Source organism: Maylandia zebra, linkage group LG9 (genome assembly GCF_041146795.1).
Source record: "Maylandia zebra isolate NMK-2024a linkage group LG9, Mzebra_GT3a, whole genome shotgun sequence".
In the NCBI taxonomy this organism is placed as follows: domain Eukaryota; kingdom Metazoa; phylum Chordata; class Actinopteri; order Cichliformes; family Cichlidae; genus Maylandia; species Maylandia zebra.
The window spans coordinates 35,368,226-35,386,810 of NC_135175.1; the positions used below are offsets into that span (position 1 = coordinate 35,368,226).

At 41.2% G+C, this 18,585-nt stretch overlaps 1 protein-coding gene across 1 annotated transcript in view; it reads right to left on the reverse strand.

Annotated features, from left to right (window-relative positions):
• Positions 1 to 15,004, reverse strand: part of LOC101467375 (sodium channel protein type 3 subunit alpha) — a 262,766-nt gene extending 247,762 nt beyond the window's left edge. Inside the window, exon 1 of the mRNA XM_024803636.2 lies at positions 14,425 to 15,004. The gene's annotated coding sequence lies outside the window, so the exon portion shown is untranslated. The remainder of the gene's footprint in view (positions 1 to 14,424) is intronic.
• Between the last annotated feature and the right edge of the window lie 3,581 nt (positions 15,005 to 18,585).

Consider the following 18,585-nt stretch of genomic DNA (forward strand, 5'->3'; position numbering starts at 1 on the left):
AAAAGCAATACGAACAAAATGCAAGAAGGCTTTTGTGTCATGAATAAAGAAAAGGCTAGAAATCATGTGCACTGTTAGCTACACTTCACTGTTATCTGTAATGATTTGGTGGAGAACATAAATAAAGAGGATGTAATAATTATTGTTATTGAAAAGAATAACAATGCAAAATGAAATTGACCTTCTTTGGTTTAATTAACGTTCTGTAATTGTGTGCAAAACTGAAAAGCAGTTATTTCACCACCTTCTCCATGTCTTGGTTTTAACCTGACAGGATTAGAGTGGGGAAAACACAGAGCGAAGGTGAAGGGAGAAAAAAGAATGAATAAAGTTACTGAAGTGACTGAACTTCATTTAAAAAGCCAGAAAACCCCAGGGTCTCCGCTGTAATCAAAACAAACACGGTCCACTTCCTCGCCGCCGCTGCTGTGCTCATCCCGAATTATTGAAAAGAGTCCCGCACTGAACGTAAAGAAAGACTCTGGGGGGGTCTGCTGCTGGCACTGATTACAGCTGTGAGTTCAGGAGGCAGTTCCAGCATCTGGGTCAGAATCAGAAAAAACTTTATTGATCCCGGGAGGAACACCGATTTGCTGCTGCTGATGTTATGCTGCCTGCTGAGTGTGTGAACCAGCTGTGCAACACACTATGTTGTATTTTGAGACGAGCACTGAGTTGCCAGCACCTCATTTGCATAAAGCTCATGTCCAGGCTGGTTCCTGAAGTGAGCCCCCTGGTGGAAGTTGAAGTTACTGCAAGTAGACAACAAAGATCTTATAGTTTTTAGTTCAACAATGTGCACGCTGTTGAACTAAAAGCAGCTTATTTCCCACCTCGAGTGTTTTCTGAAAAATATTAAGGTGAACTTAGATCTATTAAATTAACTCAGATTTAGGTGCTAAAAATGAATCAGATAGGTTTCTGGTTAAAATGTGCTCTTTATTTTAAAAAGTAACAAGTTGGCAGTGGCAGACCCTCCATAATAAGCCCTGTCAAATGACACCTTGTGCAAAACTGAAACGCTGAAATATTTTATTTTATTTTACCCGTCAGGAATGAGAATGACATGTAGAGATTTACCTTTTTCCTAAAATCTATTTTTGGATCAAGTTTCGGTGTGTTAAAAAAAGCAAAGTGGTTGGAATACTTTCCATGCCTCTTTTCCTTCTCTTCTCCTAAAAAATAAAAAATATCATACTTTCCAAGATTTTTCCTTTTGTTCGGTTTTCCTTTATGGCGAAAGCTCGAACGGCTCAAGGTGCAGCTATCTGGCCTCTTTGTTCCTCCGTAAGCTGCCTTATGCTGCCTTGAACAGGCACTTAAGAAAAATGTTGACTGTCAGACCTCTATTAAAGCTGACACATGCTGCTCTTTGGTATTTTACTTTATATGACTCACCGATGCAGCTGCCTTTGGAGCTGCCATTAAAGAATATCACAGACTCCTGTAAAGAACGTCTGCAGCATTTAAACAAAAGCTTTTGTACTCTCAATTTAATTGCGGCACAATAAGTAAAAGGGACTTTAAGATTTGGCTGTCAGAGTTTTTTTTTGTTTTCAAAAAAAAAAATCTATAGCCCACCTTTACAGGACGAGGGGGGGAAAGTGGATCTTTCAAAGCAAAAAACAGCAATTTCAATGTGTCCAAAGTGCTGTGAGAACAATGCTATTACTCCACAGGTGGCAGTACTGGCAAAGTATTTATGTTTTATTTTTAGTCACAGAATAAAAAGTGGTTTTAAGTTTTTAATAAAAGGCTGAGAAGCTTTAAAACAACAGCAGGCTGCTGTAGCTTATTAATAGACACACGCACACACACTGATGACACATGACACCATGTATTCAGCGTATTCACTGTGTCTTCACCCAGTGAAGATTGTGACATTGTGATAATACGTCTCAAGTACAGGCTGAGAACATTCTCGGAGGCTGCGTTGTTACGTAACCCGCCCCGAGAGCAATTAGACCCAAAAAATGTCAATTGTTCGAGTTTCAGCCGCATCTCATGGTCTGCTGCAGCAGGTGGAGCTTAATGAGGAGCTCTGAAGATGCTACAGGTGCTCAGCAAGCACCAACAAGACAAAGACAACACAAACGCTGCAGTTCCTCTAGTGCCACAAAAGTGAGTCAGTCCCCATAGACTCCCATGTTCAAATGTCCAACTTTACAGCAAAAATAAACACGCTTACAGCCTGATGCAAAAACTGTTTTGGCCTCTTTGGATAGTTTCACCTGACCTGTGCAACTTTACAGGGACAGGGATGTTTTTATAAAAAAAACATTATAGAAGAGAGGAATGCACTGTTGGTATCAATACTGTTGCAAATAAGACGAGTTTGTAACCCAGAAGTCATTTTTAGTATCGATTAGTATCGCATTGTTGACAACCCTACTGACAGGTTTATGCTAATACAGTCTGCTAGCTGCCTGCTAGACCTCAGCTAACGGTCTCCAAACTGGACCTCTGGACCATTTTTGTGCTGTTGTAGCTTTTGGGAGCATTTTTAATGTAATCATCTGACCAATAATATGGCTGCAATGCAATTCAAGAAGCCTGTGCTCCAGCTCTTCTAAATATTTTCATTTCAGGATCCAAAAAACACCCTAAAGGTCTAACACTAAGGCTTTCAAACATCCTTCTGCTATAGATCATCTCTGATTCTTAACACATTTTGATTACGACACATCGTGTTATCACAGTGAATATTGCCATGTCACTTTGTATTTCTTTGAAAGTATCCTGCTGGGATTGAAAAGTATATATATATATATATGTTTAACAATTAACTTTAATTTGGAAAAACTTGATTAGACTCATTTTATGTCCACTAATGCATCAGAGTGCGTGAAGGTGATACAGTTGCAGTAAATCCTCCTACGTGAAGCTTATAATGCTCAGTGTTTGTTGGAACTGCTTTTATAAAGTGTTACTTTTATGGGCTGCATATGTAGTGCTGTTTCTATTATTTCAATCATCCCATTCAATCCAAATAAAAGACACGCCTCTATTTATAATGCAGTTCAGCTGAACGGCACCACAGACCATAATGGCCCCAAAGATGAATTGAACTAAATTTTAAAAGCTCTGAAACATGATTTACTGCAGGGCCGTTTGATTGGACTGCGCTGGTTTCAGCTAGGTGCTATAAACTGCCAAGTGAGCGTGTATTTCATTCAATATGAGCATCCATTAATCTGAAAAAAACAAGCTCTGCTGATTTGGGCAGTAAAATTGTTGAAGGACGGAGAGAAGGCGTCACTTTTAAGAGTCTTTCTCTGCAAGCTGCTTTAACAGAGAAATTACAGATAATTAAACTGTCAGCTCTGCGCTCTCTGGGAGAGAGGATCACTGACATTAAAGCAACAGATCTGTCCATCCTGACTCAGCCTCCTCACGGAGCTGCTGTGCCGCTGAGTCACCGCCTTCGGTCTGAACCAGGGACTCAGGTGATCTGCTGGAGGAAACGCAGTGAAATCCAGGCAGCTCAACAAGTGGTGACAAACAGTTAATCACAATAAAATTCAAATTCAAATTTATTTGTCACGTACACAGTCATACACAGTACGATATGTAGTGAAATGCTTGGACAACTGCTCGTGACCTAAAGAAAACAAAAAAGGAAAAGGCTATGAATAAGATAGGAAATAAATATGAAAAATTAAAAAGGGTAAATTTAACTAGGAAGGAATAAAATATAAATTAAGGTTAAAAATGAAATAACTGTACAACACAAATTAGAATGAAGGGTAAATTTAACTGGGAAGAATAAGATAAAATATATAAATTAAAGTTGAAAATAAAATAACTGTACAACAAAATACACAATATAGAACTATATAAGAATGTATGAAGAAATCTAAATATAAATAAATATATACACAATAACAGCAGCTGTACAAGTATTAACTGGAAATGAAGAATATAGTGACCAGTGTTGTGCAAAACCAAAGTCCAGAAAGTCCAGTGTGTGTGTAAGAACCATATGTGTGGGTCAGTACTGTGTGGTGGTGTGATTGAGAGACCGTATCGCCTGCAGGAAGAAGCTCCTCCTCAGTCTCTCTGTGTTGGTCTTCAGGGAGCGGAATCGCTTTCCTGACCTCAACAGAGAGAAATAAATACAATCTAGAGCACCAGCAGCTAACAGTAGCTTTAAGGACGACTCTTAAGACTCAGAAGAATGTGTTTTTCTTTTGACAATTTTCTGCTTAAAGGTATGACTAACTTCCTGATAATGAAGAAAGTTATTCAGAGAGCTCCTAACTGTTGGCAGTGGTGACAAAAAGGCCTTTAAAAGACTGTAGAGGTCCTTCAGCAGATTAGAAAATGCTGTAGAGATGCAGGAGTGCATTTTATTGTTGTTGTTGACATTAAAATGCTTAACGGTGTCATGATCGTTACTTCAGTTATGTTTAGACTTTGTTTCCTTCTGGAAAGCAGATTGTGCAATGTGCTGATGGAGACGAGGCAGCCAGAGACTGTGGGATAAACGTCTAGGTAACTGTTTGAAGCAACTACCAATGAGAGGAGCTCATATGTGACCAGCTGATAATAAACTATAGAGCTTTATGGATGAGCTATGAACAACCTGTGTGCTGGGTATGGGTAATAATCAGTGTTTATGAGCTTCTTAGATGTTTAGATAACTGATGTGTTTAAATCTGTCTTCACTTCCTACATTTTTACATTTGAATATAAAGTTTGCAAAACTTTTTAAAGTGCATTTGCTACACTGAGATGGACCTGCCGTGAATACTTGTGTAACTCCTAAAGCTTTTATATGACCAAATGAAAAGAGAGTTCGAATGTCATTTCTTTGGAGCGCAGGTGATCGTTCTGAGTTTGGATTCTCAGAAAAGTTTGTTTCGCTGAAATCAGCCGGCAGTGCCAGGAACCACAAGTTGCGGTTTGCGTTCCAGACCATTTCATGCTTTGTTTAGAGGGTACGACATGAACATTTACGTCTTTCATGGGAGTTAATGGCCATGAAAACAAACGGCAGGAAGACAACAAAGGAAATGAATGCTAAGCAAATGCTCAGAGGTGGACTGTGGGTTTCTAAGCTTGACCATAAAAGCTATAGAGATGCTCTCGGGTTTCCCGTAGTGCCTTTTCTGCACAAAGGTAAGAGGTAATAAGCAGGAAGCTGGTTCCAACCTGAGGACTGATGTCAGAGAGCCGCAGTGCAGCTCGTCCGGCTAACAGCAGCTCATGTTGTCTTAGCTCCTGCTCAGCAAAGGTCAGGCCTGCTGCTCCAACACTGAACAAACAGCACAACGCCGTGTGGGGCTTTTCAACCGCGCGCACACAGAAACACACCGAGAGGCATCCGGACACACACAAACGCACCAAATACGGGTTCAGACATGAACGGACCCATGTAGGCACAGACACACACACAAAAACACACACGTGATGCATGCGAGGCAGGCGGTGCAGCACTCGAACACCTGTTGTGGGCTGCAGCAGAGCGGCGGCGAGGTGTTGACACAGCAGCTACAGGCTGTTTGAGGAGGAGCTGCAACCATGACGAGGCAAACTGACCGCTGCTCTCTAAAGGTCCCCTACACCTGTTACTGCACCTGCACACAGGCCACACCCTCACCACACCACACCTGGCAAAATATATGAATATGCAAGGACAGTGATTGTTGAAGTGGCGTTTTCATTGCAGTTTTTATGACATTAGTAATATTTTGCTACAATAACATCTGAGCTTTTTACTGAGGTATTTCTTTATTCTTTCAGTGGTTGCATTTCCTGTTGATACGCTGTCATTTCCAAGCTTCTGCGATAGACAACGTTCGTATCATCTTACAAATCTTTTTTTTTATCTCAACCATCACAAACATGACTTCAGCTCCCATCATTATTGATAAATCAACATATTTCATTGTTTCAAAATAAAATCACAATTTGTATCACAAGTTATTAAGTTTTTACAGTCAAGGCTTTTTTTCATTAATAGAAGTCAATTCTAACCATAGTAATAATTTTTAACTAATAATTATTCATTATGATTTTATTCAACAATAAATGCTGAATGTTTAAATAGCAGTAAAAGCCATTTATCGGTTATTCAACATCTTTTTGTCATTCTATATTTAGTTTGTGAATTTTGGGGCTTCTGTCTACAAAGTAGATCTAAAGTCCTGTGAAAGTCTAAGAAAACTGTTGGGAATTTAAATTTCTGTCAGCTTTACCACACTGAGAGGCTTCTACATAAGAATATCAGGGGCGTTGATTCAACAGCTGGAAACAGCTGGAGATGTGTGCCATCTGCAGGTATTACGGTGAGCATAGGCCAGTCTCACATTTCTTCATGAACTGAGCTCCTGATATTGAGTTGCTTCATCTGTTTATCAAATATAACCTATTTTATACCAATAAAACCTTAAATAAGACTTTGGGTGTGCCAGCCAGTGTGGAGTTAGCCAGATGTGGCCCAGAAACCATGGCTGACATCTGGTCCAGGTAAGCTGGACCTATGTCTGAATGAGACAAACTGTCAAGTAAGACCGAATGTGGCACAAGAACCGGCAAACATTAATCTCCATCTGGGTCTATACAACTGATTCTCCACAAAGTCACAATTTCCAGACAAGAAATAATCATTTCTAGGATGTGAAACTTTCTCCTCCTCCACACAGCCTGACTGAAACCAGCCACACAGCAAATATTTAAATGATTTAACTATTTAAACGTTAACATTTACATAAAGCAGACCTTTGTGCTGTTTTTCATTAAAATCTTCACTTGTCTGGTGAGAATCCTTAAAAATAAGTATATGAATATACAGGGAGTGCAGAATTATTAGGCAAGTTGTATTTCTGAGGAATAATTTTATTATTGAACAACAACCATGTTCTCAATGAACCCAAAAAACTCATTAATATCAAAGCTGAATGTTTTTGGAAGTAGTTTTTAGTTTGTTTTTAGTTTTAGCTATTTTAGGGGGATATCTGTGTGTACAGGTGACTATTACTGTGCATAATTATTAGGCAACTTAACAAAAAACAAATATATACCCATTTCAATGATTTATTTTTACCAGTGAAACCAATATAACATCTCCACATTCACAAATATACATTTCTGACATTCAAAAACAAAACAAAAACAAATCAGCGCCCAATATAGCCACCTTTCTTTGCAAGGACACTCAAAAGCCTGCCATCCATGGATTCTGTCAGTGTTTTGATCTGTTCACCATCAACATTGCGTGCAGCAGCAACCACAGCCTCCCAGACACTGTTCAGAGAGGTGTACTGTTTTCCCTCCTTGTAAATCTCACATTTGATGATGGACCACAGGTTCTCAATGGGGTTCAGATCAGGTGAACAAGGAGGCCATGTCATTAGTTTTTCTTCTTTTATACCCTTTCTTGCAGCCACGCTGTGGAGTACTTGGACGCGTGTGATGGAGCATTGTCCTGCATGAAAATCATGTTTTTCTTGAAGGATGCAGACTTCTTCCTGTACCACTGCTTGAAGAAGGTGTCTTCCAGAAACTGGCAGTAGGACTGGGAGTTGAGCTTGACTCCATCCTCAACCCGAAAAGGCCCCACAAGCTCATCTTTGATGATACCAGCCCAAACCAGTACTCCACCTCCACCTTGCTGGCGTCTGAGTGGGACTGGAGCTCCCTGCCCTTTACCAATCCAGCCACGGGCCCATCAAGACTCACTCTCATTTCATCAGTCCATAAAACCTTAGAAAAATCAGTCTTGAGATATTTCTTGGCCCAGTCTTGACGTTTCAGCTTGTGTGTCTTGTTCAGTGGTGGTCGTCTTTCAGCCTTTCTTACCTTGGCCATGTCTCTGAGTATTGCACACCTTGTGCTTTTGGGCACTCCAGTGATGTTGCAGCTCTGAAATATGGCCAAACTGGTGGCAAGTGGCATCTTGGCAGCTGCACGCTTGACTTTTCTCAGTTCATGGGCAGTTATTTTGCGCCTTGGTTTTTCCACACGCTTCTTGCGACCCTGTTGACTATTTTGAATGAAACGCTTGATTGTTCGATGATCACGCTTCAGAAGCTTTGCAATTTTGAGACTGCTGCATCCCTCTGCAAGATATCTCACTATTTTTGACTTTTCTGAGCCTGTCAAGTCCTTCTTTTGACCCATTTTGCCAAAGGAAAGGACGTTGCCTAATAATTATGCACACCTGATATAGGGTGTTGATGTCATTAGACCACACCCCTTCTCATTACAGAGATGCACATCACCTAATATGCTTAATTGGTAGTAGGCTTTCGAGCCTATACAGCTTGGAGTAAGACAACATGCATGAAGAGGATGATGTGGACAAAATACTCCTTTGCCTAATAATTCTGCACTCCCTGTAGTATCCCTCTACATTTTAATTTTTATAAATAATCCATCATATTTTATAAAGCACGACCCCTTGTAAACTGATATCGGTTCGATGATTCATTGTTAGAAACTGTTACGTGAGTTTTTGTAAAACTGATTTTTTTTATAAGTGCTATAAAAATAAAGGTTCTTATTTTCACTTCAAACTTTATCTGCAGGGCCTGCCCTGTATCGCTGACAGTCTGTTCTCATGTTTGCACATTACAGGTTTCAGGTTTCCTCTTCATGCTGGTCTAAACTGCCCGTTACGAGAGGCTTGCCTTTCAGATTAGTTTGAAACTCCTTTACCGGCTGCACACATCATTCTGCACACTGAAGCCCAAACAAGTGTTTCACACTCTTGGCTGTCAGGTGTTGAGATTTCTTTTTAATATTGCTGCTCTTTCCAAAAAAAAAAAAAAAAAAAAAAAAATAGCTACACCGCTTTTATTTTATTTTTTTTATTTTTTTCTCAGCTAACAGCCGTCGTTTACAGAAATATCTTCATTAATCTTAGTGCCCAGACGTTCCTGGATCGACTTCAGAAGCCAGTTGCTTTGAGACATCCTGTTCAGTAAACAGGAACTAAAACATGATGAAGAAGCGAGTGGAGCTGAATACATCACGACCAGAGACTCTCTGCGAGCACTCTAACTGTTGCCGTTCTAACGCTCCAGTAAAGCGTATAATAACCCCTGATGGCCTCTTCTGTCTGTAACCGTCACTCCATCCAGAATCCAGAAGGCAATGGGATCACAGGACTGCAGATTATTTATTTATTTTCTTACATATTTTGAAGCAATCCAAGCGACACTGAAACTGCATCTTCAGTGCCACCGGAAGCTTCTCAGTCTGAGGATTCTTTTCTGACCTTCCATCAGCGTTTGTTCCACCAACAAATCTTCTTCTTTGCAGCTTCTCATTTTCTTTGACTTGCCTGTCTTTTTCAGCAGATTCTCGTGAGTTTTAAGTCTAATGTAAATGAAAAAGGAAACAGTGTTTTTGACCATAAGGTATCAGAAGCAGCAAGCCTGCAGCTTCTCCCAGGCACTGAGAGGCCCAAGCAGCTCTGCACACCAGGACATCTGAAGCTGAGAGCGGCAGAGCCGAAGCAAACGACCAAGAGACACCTCACCTGTGCACCTACAGCCTCACACCTACAACAGCACTATTTCATACCCATGCAGGGAGGTTAGAAGGTGGCAGTGAGAGATTGCTGCCTGCGGCCGTTCTGTGTGCAGTTTACATAATATCCCGGTACCTGTGTAGGTTCTCTCCAGGTACTCTGGATTCCTCTCACAAGACACGGATGTTAGATTAGTTAGTGATGCTAAATTAGCCATAGCTGTACCCTGCCTCTCGCCCCATCACACCCTGAATTAGATATGCAGATGGGAATGGGTGGATGAATTCAGGAATGGAGTAAAGGTGCTTCAGTTTATCACAAAAAAAGTTTGTTTGCGCACAGCTGGAGCTGAATGAGATCCATTAAGATAAAGCTGCCGGGGAGTTTAGTTTATGTGGTCCAAAAGCTGGTCCTGGTTCTTTGTTAACACGTTTAGGCTGCAAGTCTTTCATCTGCCGTCCCGCTCAAGGACACATCGCAGAGGTGGGGGGTGGAGTGGAGAGGAGACCTGATGTGAGGTTAAAATAGCACTCTGGCTAATTACCTGCCATTTTTCTTCCAATCCAGCGGTCCCCAACCCCCGGGCCTGGGACCGGTCCGTGAGTCGTTTGGTACCGGGCTGCGAGAGTTGAGGCTCAGGTCTGAAATGTTTGGTTTTCAGGGTTTTTATCGGTTTTCAGCGTTATTTTGTTATCGTTTTTATCATTAACTCGGTTTTCCTGGGTCTTTTCACGTGTGTTATGAATAAATCTTCTTTTATCGGTACCGGTACTAGTTTTATTTTGTTGTATTTATCCGCGACACCTTAAAGGCCGTGAAAATATTGGTGGGCATAAACCGGTCCGTGGCGCAAAAAAAGTTGGGGACTGCTGCTGTAATCTATTTACTCATCCAATTAAAGTATTAAAAATATTGTTACTGTTCACCATTTGAGACTTTTTGATGGAAAATTGTGGAGAAAGTATCTGCAGTAATATATCTCAAATATATAGTTGTGTTTCTGAACTTTGTGGTTGAAGAAAATAAAAGAAGTGAAACAACATTTTTAGCCTTTTTTTTTATTTCTTATAAGCTAAATGGTTAATTGGTTGATTACAAATCATTTATAATAATTCTTTTAATAATTTAAACTCGCTTCCTGTTAACTAGATAAAACTGTTGATTCTCATGCTTTCACGTTATAAAACTAACTTCACTTCTTTAATTTTATGAATCTGCACATAAATCATGTGATGATAAACCCATTCATGTCTTTATCAGGTGAGTTATATGAGATTTTATCACCAGGCGACAACAGTCACACTGCACGCCGCTGACCTGCGAATTATAATCCGAGTCAGCCAGGTGGTGTTTGTGACGGAGAGGCATTCATCCAGAAGGTGGAAGGTCAAAGTTTGTGAATTGAATTAACACACTGCAGCTCTAAATGTTGCTGCGTTTGTTCCTTTCAGGAGAAAAAAAACCTCGAACCTTTGCGCAAACTAAACCGTTACCGACACCTGGTGCACGTGTTCAGCAGCACCGTGAGGTGATTTCAAATCTGCTTCTAGAAGTCAGAAACATTTATTGTATCTTTAAAGGTGCATCTGTTTGTCAGCTTTATGCAGCGGTTTTCACAGTGGTTCCCACGGTAACTCAAAGCAGGTGTGAGACTGTAGATCAGTTAGTGCAACACACACACACACACACACACACAGCAGCGCAAAAAAGCCATCGGTGCATTTTCATTTGCTGTATCAGTGTTTCTCAGGCACTGGTTTACCAACATTTCTCTAAAAAGCTTCTATGAAAGCAGAACAGCTCAGTCAGGGCACAAATCATAGCTGCAATTATGGTCAATACCACGACCACAATTACTCAGAGACTTTGAAAACTTGAAAGAAAGAAAGCTAAAGCTTACAGCCAAACTGCACAAACTACCATCTTTTACTTTTCTGTTATTAGTCAAACTTCCAAAACAGCCATCGTTCGGCTCCTTTCACAGCTCATCGCTCGCTGTTTTTTCCTGTGGGCCGGTTGAGGATGTTGCGTCTTATGCAGACATTTTGAAATCAATTTATTAAGCGTAATTATGCAGCCCTGCGCTTTTCTCTGCCACCCGGACCTGGAACTGAATTTGACACCACTGTTTCCAGTTTCTGAAACTATGCATGTGTAGCATGTGGCTAAAATGCAACCTAACCCTAACCTTGCCCTCAGGGGGGGTTTATGGTGACCAGGTGGATGTCAGGAGGTTAAAAAGGTGCAAAACCAGATCCACATTAATTTATGACCCAGTCATTTCTAGTCTGACAGCTCAACACTTTTTCTCATGTCTGCACTCACTCAAAAAAATCAGTTGTTGGATGAACACAATTTAATCGTGTCACCTTTTTCCACGTGATTTAACCAAGTACAATAACCCAGTTTTGACCATGTCAAACCAACACGTTTGGCATTTAGTGGTTTAATGTAATCAGAATTTTGTTTTAATTCATTCTGCACAAGTTAAAAACTTCAGGAAAACACAATGAAATCTTGTTGTTTGAACAACTTTGTTAATCAAGGCAATTACGGCTAGTCTTGCTTAATGAACCAATATGGGGGTTGATGATTTCATAGAGACAGACAACCATTTGCATTCATGCGTAGTTTAGAATCACCAATAACTCTAGATTGGATTGTGGATTTGAACCCAGGCCCTTCTTGCTGTGAGGCACCAGCACTGACCATCACACCACCAAGCTGTCACTCCAGGCTTAAAACTAGGAAAGCTGTGATTTCAAGGCTTGATGCAGACTTCTCTGTACGTTTTTGTCCTTGACAGGTTAAACCACAATAAATAGCGAGAGCATACACGTGGTGTGGGTGTAGCTGTCTAGTGATTTTCCTGCAGTTTGACATCTCATGTGATCGTGTGAATTGCGTGAGTCCAGCAAATAACCGCTCTTACTAGATTGTATCAGGTCATCTCAACAAGAACAAATTAAGTTGCTGAAGTTCATGCAGATGCTATATGATTTAATTACGTTCACCATAGAAAGATGAAATTATTTAGTTCAAATTACAAGTTTGAATCTTGTACATGTAACAACCACCCAATTTCATTTTTTTGAGTCCTTAGAGCCAGGAGAGAATCAGCAGATTGTGTTTGGCTGTGTGGGGAGAATGGAGAAATCCCACCCCAAATAAACAATAAAAGCTTTTAATAAATAAGCAGTTAAAACTGAAGGATTTGTAAGAACAGAGAGTCAGAGCTGGTCTGAACCACCGACTGCTGGACAGTTTGAGTTTTTACCCTCAGCTGTTTGGAGGACTGAAACCCTCCATGTCTCGTTTCTTCTGAGTGTTATTAATATGCTTAATAGAAAACAGGCCTTTGCTTGTATTTCTGTCTCTACTCTAGCACGTTTGCTCTTTTTGCTTACTTGGTAGAAATTCTTCCATTTCCTGTAATTAGTTTCTGTTGTATTTCTTGTTATAATGGGAATTGTTGCTGTAAAACAAATTTCTCATAATGCAATGGTGAAAAGAAACTTAAACCTTGTTTCTTTTCTGATATGCAAGACAGGTACAGGATGAACTTGTCAGAATACATCTAGAAGAACCAGTGCTGCTCTAAACCTCTGGAGAACACCTTTGAGTTCTCACATGGAGATACAGAGAGAACAAATCGCCCACGAAGGCTCAAACCCAGAACTTTCTCACTGTGAGGCAACCTTACAAACCTCTGTACAGACACCGAATGAGGCATGTCAGATTATTAAAGAAAATCCCAAATAAACAAATTGAAGACTGAAGTTAATATTTGAGCAGCAATTTTGAGCAAAAACGCTCTCCTGAAAATCTTGGAATAAACGGTGCAAATATACAACTGCGCACCTTTTCAGGCCCGGAGGACTAATAATGAGCTCTGCAGGGGACATTTATGGTGACTGTACCTGTAGGGACAGAAAATGACTTTGACTGTAGCAGTGTTTCTCTCTATGAGCGTGTAGCAAATCAACGGCTCCATTAAAATAAAATGAATAGACAACACTTCTGGTGCCATTTCCGTCTGTAAACTCATTACTCAGCGCCAAACACACACCTCCAGTGCCATTTAAATATTACAGCGATATAAGAAAGTCCGGTGTGACCATCGAGGACATCAAATACATGTACCAGACACTCAGAGTTCTAATCTGTGTCATACATGTACATCCTCTAACAAGTCCTCATATCTGCGGGATGCTTTTATGCGTTTCACAACAGAAAGATTCTTGGAGGAAAAAGTGGCAGAAAGGTCAGACTGACGCACTTCGCGTCTCAGCGGTGTTATTGGAATATCACAAAGACGTAAATGTGACAACCAGCAGCCACCAGCACGGCCCCAAATGAGCCTCCTCTCACATAAACAAAGCCGCTTAATTAATGGAAAGTGGTGGCACGGGTGTGCTCGGCTCGGCACGGCCGGGAAGGAGCGGGGTTGCATAGGAACAGGGGGAGCGGAGTCTCTGGAGGGCGAAAGTGGCTCAAAGCAGCGGAGCAGAAGGGGAAGTGAAGGAGGGTGAAGCGCTCTGACATCTACTGAAAACTGCGAGTTTTCGGGGCTGACCTCCGCCTGCGTCATAAAAAAAACAAATTTGCGTGGAAATGGGTGCAAACGGGAGTTTTGAGGCAGGTGGGGGAATTCAATTACCTTTAAACTCCAGGAACGCGCGCGTGGGTCATTCTTTGCAGGGGAGTAAATAAATTAAGAGGCTGGGACGTTTTAACGACTTGGGCCCTCCAAACGCACCCGAACACTCTCCGGTCTGATTAAAGTTGCTCCGTGAACGCGCTCACGGGGCAAATAAACGGCTGATATCAGGAGCGCGCCGCGCGGCGTGTCGCAGGTGTTTGGAAACGCCAGGATCAGCGGGAAAGGTCAGAGTTCAATCGTTCAGGAACATTCCCGAGCTTTAAGAAGAAAAGGAGATACTCACATGTGAAACTCCTGCGTTTAAAAAACTGCTGCTTTATTTCACACCATCCCCGCCGCGCCGCTCGAACCCCATCCACACAGGAAAACTCCGCGGAGTGCGTGGAGTGAAATCTCTGAGCTCTTCTTCGCTTGTTTTGTTAATCCAGGGAAAGTGATGATGTAGCTGAGATGAAAGAGCAAGTGTCCCCTGCGCGCGCCTCCAGCAGCGCAAAGAGGAGCGGACTGTAGCGCTTCAGTCCAGCCGGGGAGGAGAAAGTGCGCACCGGGCTCCCTCACTCCGCCTGCTCCGCTTCCTCCAGCATCTCCCCAACTTCTTAATTCTCCTGGAGTGGCTTTAGCTCTTCATCTGCTCCCCTTTAATCCTGAAAGGAGCCCTGGTCCGAATCACGAAAGCAGATTTTAAAAACAGAAAAAGAATTTTATCCTTTTCAGGTGTGATCATTAAAAAGCAAAGGAGCGCGCGCTTCCAATAAAGTCCCGCGTGGGCTCCAGCTGCTGGTTTTACTGTTTCTCTGGGTAGATTCTGGGAGGAGGAACACAGAGAAGTTGAGCCGTCACAGCGGAGTGCTGGGCTGCGTTTAGGTGCGTCGGTAGGCTGACCGGCCGGACTCCCATCATCCCCGCCGCTTGATTGCCCCCAAGCACTGAGAGAGAGAGGGAGAGAGTTGGGAAAGGGGAGATAGAGAGGGAGTGGATTATCGCGAGGTTACGCCCCAATTCCCGTTTGTCTCGCTCTGTGGTGGCCGAGGGCACGCGCACTTTTGTAAGCAGAGACACGCAGAAAGTCCACGCATGAGAGTAACGGCTAAGATGTATTAATGCAGTTTATCAGACCTCTGTACACCTGACAGTTCATGATGTGTAGCACTAGAAGTGTGCTGTGTAATTCTAACTGAAATATACTTTATGCTAAAAAATGAAATAAAAAATATTACGATAAAGACTTTTTTACATACATGTGCCCCAAACACCGCACACTTTACAGAAATTTATATTAATCATTCACAACATGAAGTCAGAGTCCATGACTTTCATTGTCTTATGCACTGTAAAAAAAAAAAACATGTTTCCTTATAAAATAGAATTCTGCCTGTGCTGCCCAAATAAAAAAGCCAAACATAGTTTCAGTCCTACACACTTTATGTTTCATTTCTTGTGACCCATAGACCAACTTTATCAACATTTATCAACAATGACTACCTTGAACATCAACACTTCCCAGGAGTCTCGGTCCCGGTGATCTGTTAAACCTGCCAAACCTGCAAGTATAGAGTTTACATTTTGTGTTAGGAGAGAGAGAGCCTGCTTTTGTGCTCCATACACCGGATCATTTACAGGAACTCTGGTTTTATCTCATTTATTTAGTAAATCCTGGTATTATGATCACAGCTTGTCAGTCACTGCAGTGTATTGACATCGATTGATCCATTCCTGCAGTTCTGGGTCACGGGGGGTTGGGCCTAGGCAGAGATGCCCAGCTCTCCTCCTCCCCTGCCATCTCCACGTTGGGAAGGTGAGGATAGGAACATAGATCGATCCATAATTCCACAGTTTCACTGTCACACAGCTCTCTCATCACCACAGCGTTACAGCGCCCTCATTATTGTCTATGTCACACCAGTCCACCTGAAAATCTCCAGCTCTTTCCTTCACTCACAAAAAGATTTAACTCCTTCCCAACCTGGACTGGGCACTCCACTGTTTTTTGACTGAGAACTTTGGCCTTAGATTTGGAGGTGGTAGCTCACATTGATGTTGGCTGTCCCTTTAATGTATTTGCTGCAAAGTCATGTCTCAATCAGCAGTATCCTTCAGTCCAACTGTTATCTTCTCAATCACTCACTGTGAAGTTAAGCAAAGTTTAATTCAGCGTCACTAATTCTTATTATACACAAGTCGCTGAATTGCGTTAATAATCCACAGTCACTGGTCAGCTCATCACTGCTCGCGTATTCCTGTGTGGATTCACTGTAAAGCTGCTCTCAGCCACACAAACACAAGGAAACACATCACACACCCACAAGACTCTAAAGACAGCATCTCTAAAGCATGATCACAACACGCTAAAATCAAGGATTTAAAGTTAAACAGGACCGTTTCAAACACACATGTGTGACTACACTGCCCAGAATGCACGAGTTGGATTGTAGGTTTTTCCTTGTCTGCTGTGAGAGATTGATGCGAGATCATAAAATCATGGCTGCATGTAGTTGTTTCATTCAATGATCCAACAAGGTTATTACAGCAAAGTAAAACTAACAACAAGAACTCAGTATTGTCCTTATAAAACTAACGTTAAGGTTAAGTTTGTCAGCACAACTGGCCTGAGGAGACTGTTGTTCATCATTTTATTTCATGTACTTGTAATATCTGCTCTAAACATCCAAAACGTTTCCCTGCACAAAACCACTGACATTATAAAAACTAAGGAGTAAAACTATCACTGAGGGATTTGGAAAAGTAGATTGAAACTAAATATTTTACAACAGTAACAACCAAAGAACACAACTTAATGTTTTCAATGTAATTTATAATATTTTTAAACATGTTCTGGAAGTTGATCTCTGCCAACAGTAAAAGCAGGGGAAAAGAAAAAACAACAAAAATGTTTCATTTAAGAAAAAAGAGAAATTAATAATAAAGACAAAAAATTGTAGCAACAGAATAAACATAAATAATCTAAAAACAATATAATGATAAATGAATAGAAACTCCAAAAAACATCAACTTTAATCAGCAAAATGAAGATGATTGAGTCACATCATCGCTTCATGATAGCAGTCCAACATTTATTTATTTATTTGCGATTTTTTCCCCAATCCGATAACTTTGAGTCCACTTCTCAGCAGGATCCATTATTTCCCAGCATGCCGCCTGTTAGCAGCAAGCCCACAGTGTGAAGCGTATCACAGTCTCCCCCTGGTGTGTGTTATCACTTACTGTCATCACAGCAGTTAGTAAGAGATGCTGCACGCATATTTTACATTTAATCATGTTTCACTAGAGATGAAAGTGAGCACGAAGTATTTAAAATAAGGTCGGCCGTAAACGTCTGCAGCTGTGATATTAATATAATATAACACTGTGGTGAAGGAGGCAAGAAACGAATCCAGCACCCTTTCTACATTTACACCAGAACTATAGACGCCACATTTTTGCAGTTCTTCAGACAGGAAAATGAATCTCCGCTTAACTCTCTGTAAAAGTCCTCGAGCGTCACTGATCAGTTCTCACTGCGAACAACTTTTCACTTCTTTTACAGATTATATTTCACTGGTTTCAGAAACACAGAAAAAGCTCTGAGCAGAGGACCAATCACAGGAGTCCAAGGCTGCAGGTCACAGGTTTGACTCCCACAGCTCCAGACGCCTGACCTGCTGTCGTTTCTTTCACTTTTAGGCTTCAGTTTGTGTTTGATTGGAACCAGGAACCAGGGTTCTTGTTGTTTTTTGTACTGCAGTGACATGAATACAGGTGAGGAGATGCCTCCTGTTTGGCTAAATATTAAACTACAGCGCCCTCTTTGGGTGAAAGGATAGAGATGCATATTGAGAGCTTTTCCATCAGAATTAGCTTGATTGACCAAGTATGTGTCAGGATGCGAGGAATATGGCTCCGGCTATTTCTTGGCCCTCAGTCTACAAAACAGAAAAATGACATCAGCATAACAACAAGACACACAGCATGTTTATGGTGCAGAGTGCAAAGATGCTGGATTAAATAAAGGATGCAAAAGTAGTTACTATATATACAGTAGATAGATAGATAGATAGATAGATAGATAGATAGATAGATAGATAGATAGATAGATAGATAGATAGATAGATAGATAGATAGATAGATAGATAGATATCATACTTTAAATCAGGTTTAAGAGGTTTAAGTGTTTATAAGAATCTTGAAATCGATTTATTTTATACTCAGACATGCAGATAGTTTGTTTAATTTAAAAAAGTCCTGTTATAACACAGATGTTTCTGTGCACATGCAGCATCTGGGCTTGCTTCTCTGTAAACACTGTCCTCCTCAGGGGTTCTAACCACCTCCTGATGGGTGTATCGATGTAATCCCCAGGATGAAGTGGAGCCCGTTTAGGTGCACAGGACAGATCTCCAGTCTCGTAAATGTGGATTTGCGCCAACCAGAGCATCAGTCAGACAGA